The sequence below is a fragment of the Hipposideros armiger genome, unplaced genomic scaffold, assembly GCF_001890085.2.
Source record: "Hipposideros armiger isolate ML-2016 unplaced genomic scaffold, ASM189008v1 scaffold_336, whole genome shotgun sequence".
In the NCBI taxonomy this organism is placed as follows: domain Eukaryota; kingdom Metazoa; phylum Chordata; class Mammalia; order Chiroptera; family Hipposideridae; genus Hipposideros; species Hipposideros armiger.
In genome coordinates, this window is record NW_017731686.1 from 327,423 (window position 1) to 333,690 (window position 6,268).

Sequence of the window (6,268 nt, forward strand, 5' to 3'; positions counted from 1 at the left end):
TTGGGGGGATAAACTTATCCCTCTCCCTTACAACCCTCTTTACTAACATGACAATGACCAAGAAAGAAAAGATAGCACAAAGTGGTGTGATCACAGTCTTAGCATTTGGCCCTTGCGTTCACCATCTAAAACCTTGACCACCCCTTTTTGCAGCCCCTGTATCATGCTTTAGTGGTGACAAATTGTAATTGAGTTATTTTCCATTTCATTTTCTTGTACATACTTCATGATTGACTTACTGCTCTGTTAACCTGTTAGTTTTTGTAAATGAGTCATAAATGCTCATTAAAAGTTTTAAAAATAAACAGAAAATAATTAATTGCATATAAAATGAATAACAAAAGGATTAAGCATTTCCTAACCACTTGGAAATAGAGTATTAGAAAGTAATGGTAATGAGAAGAGTATATATTAAAAACCTAAGAGAAACATATGCACTGATAAGAAAAAAGCCTTGAAGCTTTTTAGTGTTTAGATAATTAAAAAAGAAGATATTTAGTTAACTTTGTGAATTAAGAAGGGAATCATAAAATAAATCAAAATGTTGGGAAAGAAAGCAATTAGTAGTGCTAAAAAATAAATGTATTAGAACAAAGAGAATAATTGATATATAAGTCCTGGAGTATATTCTTTGAAAACAACAAAAAATAAGCAGATAAGGTAAATGTGTGATATTATAAGAAACAGAAAACACATATGGAGAAATATAAATTAGTAGATAAGAAAGCTTTTTAATTATGAAAGGTAAATATATGAAACTGTTCTAATAAATGAGGGAGTCTTCATGAAATGGATGATTTCATATAAATGCATTATTTTAATTCTTCTAAGAATTCAAGTAAGATTGAGAAAAACATTACTATATTTTTCTTCAATAAATAAATCTTGTTTTAGAATTATCTTTAAAAGATGTTGAACTGACATTGCCTTATCAATTTCAACATGTTTTCAATGAATACTCTGTGTTCTAGTATACTATTTATAAAACTATTTAAGTATAAATCTTTATAGCTCCTATTTATTTTTCACTTATGAGAACTTTCAGAACAATGTTACAATGTTAAGTGCAGGCTAATTCCATTTATAAAAATATGCATAAAAACTTAAGTAGAAAATTGAACTCATCACTATGTTAAAAAAACTAATAATAATAAGTCATAACTAAGTAGGGTTTATGATGAGTACAAGGTGACATTATATTAAGAAATCTAATGATATAATCATTTAATTGTTTAATATAATAAACTATCTTGTTAGAATATCATATTTCCTTAATGCATTAAATAATATATTTCAGATTGAGTCTATTATAGAGTTAAATTTAGATGTATTCCTATTAAATTTAGAGGAGTAACAAATTTTTTGATACTGTCTTTAAAATAATTTGAAAATAAAATGCAAAAATAAGATGTAAAAATATGTGAAATTATATAAATGAAAAAATATAACACGAGAAACTACAAAATTGGAAAACTATATACAGTGGAGGTTCTTCCAAGCAAACAAGAACTGTCAGGCTCCAAAAAAGAAAAAAATAGAGTAAGTTATTTACACTATGAACAGGCAATTCACAAAAAATGCAAACATTCAGTAGACATATGTAAAAATGTTCAACCTAACCAGTGATCAAAAACAAATAAAAGCAATAGGCAGACATTTTTATTTATCAAGTAGAAAATATTTGAAAATGTGAGCAATCTGGTGTCATCAAAGTGATAAGACAACAGGTATTCATGTACACTGTTCATGGGAGCTAGGACTGGCAAGTTCATTTGGAGGCAAATTTTCAATATGAACCAAAGTCTTAAAATACAAGTTTCAATTTAGAAGCTCTCCTATAGGCCAGTAATTTAATTGTTAAGAATTTACTCTAAGAAGAAACTCATGGATGTAAGCAAACATTAGTCAAGAGGCATTTTCTTAATTACTTAAGACATAGGGAGATTTCCCACCTAATGCACAGGTAGGGTTTGGTTCAGTGGGCCACAGCATTCTAACCTTTCTGCATACACCACACTACTTCCACTGAGGACCTATCTGACTTGACCTTTTATTCCATCATCCAATGAGAGTGATGCTCTTTACCACAGCCCTTCTTCTGCCCCATTGAGTTGATAAGGAATTCATTTTCTTGCTCCATTGCTGGCGGCTGGCGTTCCTGTGGAAGAGTGTATCAGTGTACAAATAATGACCGCTCATGTTTGTTGAGTGATTACTATGTACTGGGCATTGTTCTGATGTGCCTTTTGGATAGTAGCTTACTTACAATAAAAACAATCAGGTGGTAGATATTTCTATAATCCTCATTTAAAGATGAGGAAACTAAGACATAGACAAGTCAGTAACTGGCCCACAATCACCCAGAGGCTATAATATGCCACTGCGTCGCAAGTCCTCACAACAGTGGCAAAGTGCTATCACTACTTGTATACACATAGCTTGTTAAGAGAATAAATTTTCCCAAGGTCAATGCTCCCAATATGTCCTAAATTTGACCTAGAGCCCTCAAGAAAATTTCCAAGCACATGTGTCCCCAACTTGTTCCAAATAGAATTCAAACATGTGCTTAAGGAGTGGAAGAGGATGAAAAGAAAATAGTAATCTGTGAAGGCTAAGTAGGGAAAACAAAATTGAACAACAGAGGGAGAAATCAAAGGACAGAGATGTGAAAGAAACAAGAGAGAGTCTTCCTCTGGATCGACTATAGGTTCCCAAATTCTAGAACAAGTGTTCAAAATCATTTCACGACTCTCAGGCCTCCAAGTGGGGAAGGAAGGAAGTGTCAGTTTTCTGCCCTCACCTTTCTGATCTCCATAAATGTTCTCAATACTTGTAATTATAGAGGAGAAGAATGAATTTTCTTCTACTTCTTGCACATAAAAGGATTTAGGTTGACCTCTAAGAACTGAACTTTAATCACCATAATGTTGATGAGAGTGGAGATATACAAATTCACCATGAAGAAACTGACTAGGCCAGCAAGATTTTACAGATGCATTTTATTTCCTCAAGTGTATGTCTTGGAACATGGGTCCTATAAAAAGTCCTTCAGAGGAAAATCAAAGCTTTTCACGCCCATATTGTGGGGAGTCACAGAGCACAGTAGTGTACTAAAGGCTCTGAGGACTAACATATTTGATTCAGTGCTTTCTGCATTTATTGTTAATGTTTTTGCTTTTAGGACCTGGGAAGACTTGATAAATTACGCTTGAAGAAAGAAGAAATTGTATAGGCTGGATTATATTTAATACTCTAAAGTAAGTTGATCCTTCCCTAGATGTCGTTATATTGTAGAGTGAACGTGGGTTCTAGAATCACCTAAAACAAGATTCCTGATCTTGGCTCTGCCATATACGAAGTTCTTTAATCTTTGTGAGTTTTCCTTTACTAACCTGTAAATTGGCATAATAATACTATTTGTGTGTTTGTAAAACCTGTGCTTATATTAAAGTCACCAGTGTCCTATGAGTCAGGTATGAGCTATTTTGCTGATTTTGTGGTATCTGGCAAGTTATTTTTGGAATCTAACAATTGATTTGCCTGTTACANGTCTTTTTTAACCCTTCTCCCAGATAATCTCTTCTTTCTTGTACATTCTAGTGTCATCTTACACCTTACAACTTCCCATGGCTTCATCTGGTTTTGTTTTTGTTGTGGTGGTTTTGGCAAATCCCTGCTTTTAACTTTTTTGCCAAATTTATTACAAATCTTCCTTTTCCAGGTGGTATAATCCATTTAATTACATTGCTTCTCTTCTGGGTATGGCTTTGCCTTTCAGGATTTCATTTTAAAAAATACCATTTAATATTTTTCTTGGTTCTGATACCTCTTGGTTCAAGATGGTGGACTAAGAACATTCATATGCTTTCTGGCCCTTATAAAACATCATTGAAATGAAAATAAAAGTGCATAAATGTGAATAAACTCACAATAACAATGAAATATAAGTGAAGGCCAACACTGGATTAATGGTATTAATACAATTCTGAGAGACAAAAAACAGACGTGAGTGTGGTGACAGATGAAACAAAGCAGAAATAAAACAAGACAGAATAAACAGAGGATCAGTTTAAAAAGCAATATCCAGTGCTATTTTGCTGCGGGCTTCATGAAGAGCCTCCAAACAGTCAGGAGGTATGCAAAAGGTGCACAATCCAGTGAGGCCAAAACAAAAAAATGGTGTCATTGTTTGACAACATCCATGAAGTGTCAGTCCAACCCAAGGCCACATAAATGTAGCATGACTGTGAGCTTGACATTTGTACCATAAGAAGAAAACTGAAGGACCATACTCTAAAATAATTGAACAATTCTGCCTAGAGGTAGTTAGGATCCTAGCGTGACTTTATAAAAATGGAACATGCAGGGTAAAGGCCTTTTTATTCTTATTTGAGGTGCCCCTGCTTGATGTCAAATGCTAAAGTAAAATAAGCAATTCACATAGTCACCCATGTGCCCAAAGAGTCAAAGATTTTGTAGCCATAAAATGAAAACAGACTTCTATGAAACAAAATTTTTTTAAATCATAAGAAAAATTTATTAGAAATTAAAATATGACTGCCAAGGTTTAAAAATGGTATAGTACTGATCAGAGATATAAATTAAACTATCTCCCAGATTGTAAACCCAAAAATTCAGACTAAAAATATAAAAGGAATGACATCCAAGATGGCAGAGTAGATAAACACTGTGCTTGCTTCATCCTGTGAATACATCAAAATTACAACTAAATTGTAGAACAATCAACCTGGAGAACCATCTGATGTCTAGCCGAACAGAAGTTTTAAAATTAAAGATATAAAGAAGAAGCCACGTTGAGACTGGTAGAAGGTGTAGAGACACAAAATGGGCTGGTCCCACACCCATGTGTGGTGGTTGAAATCAGGAGAGATATCTTGGCCACAGAGGTGCCCCCTGAAGGAAACAGGGACCTCACCCACCACACCAGGCTCCCCAGCCTGGAGTACTGGTGCCGGGAAGAGGAACCCCCACAACTTTTGGTTGTGAAAAACAGTGGGGATTCTGACAGTCCAAGTGGGATGGAAGGCTGTGGGGAAACCCAAGCATCCTTTTAAAGGGCCCATACCGGCACTCACCCCAGGCTCCGGCAGAGGGATGGTAACTCTAGAGGCATCAGTGACATATGGAGACTGGGTTGTGTGGCTTCAGGGGAGGGCTGGAGGGACAGTCCCAATTTTTCTTGTGTGGGGCCCTCCTCCCATGTAGCCAGCAGGCAGGTGCCATCTTTTCTGTGTTGAGCCCTCCCCCACAGGCCAAACCTGAATCTGATTGGCCCAGTGAACTCTGCTGTTCCACCCTGCTGACTCATTGAGATGCTGCCTCACCCAAACTGCCTACTGCAGGAGGCTTTATCAGTGGCTGAACCTTAAGGCAGCCAGCAGGTGGCAGCAGGCCTCGGAGTGTCCTGGCTTTTTGCAGAGTTACCCCAGACCCAATACTGGCAGTAGCCATCTGGCAGCATGGCCTCTCCCACGCACCTCAAGATACAGCACAGGCAGCTACCAAGAATGGATCACTTTGTAGCTCCTACCAGGTACTCCCCAGTTGGACACAGCAGTGGCTAACCCGGGCCTAAACCAGAGCCCCGCCCAAGAGACCCTAGAACCAATATACTTGGAGGTTGGCTTCAGAACACAGCACAGCATCACCCAATTAGTTCACAAGTGGCACACACAAAGCGTGGTTTCCACAGGCACCACCGCCAACTGGGGCCAATCCTGCACTGCGGAAAAAGCTCTCTGCACAGAAGCCCTTAAGCTATGGATGTGGCCAAACCCCACAGACAATCAGCCTGAGGGCCAATCCCACCCACTGACATGCCAACAGCAATCAAGGCTCAACTATAACAGGAGGGCACACACAACCCACCTGAGGTCACCCCTGGAGCTCCCAGAGCAGGCGCCCAGGGATACTGTGCCACTGGGTCCCACAGGGCACCTATTACATAAGGCCACCCAGCAATACTGGGGGACATAGCAGATCTACCTAATACATAGAAACAAACACAGTGAGGCAGCTAAAATAAGGAAACAAAAAAAAAATGCATCCCAAATGAAAGAACAGAAGAAAACTCTAGAAAAAGAATTAAACAAAATGGAGGCAAGCAACCTACCAGAGACAGAATTCAAAAATGGTTATAAGGATGCTCAAGGAGGGCCGGCCAAGTGGCGCGATGGTTAAGAACTGGCTTGGGACGCCAGAGGGCCCTGGTTCGGATCCCACATATGAGGGCCAGTGACACTGCTCT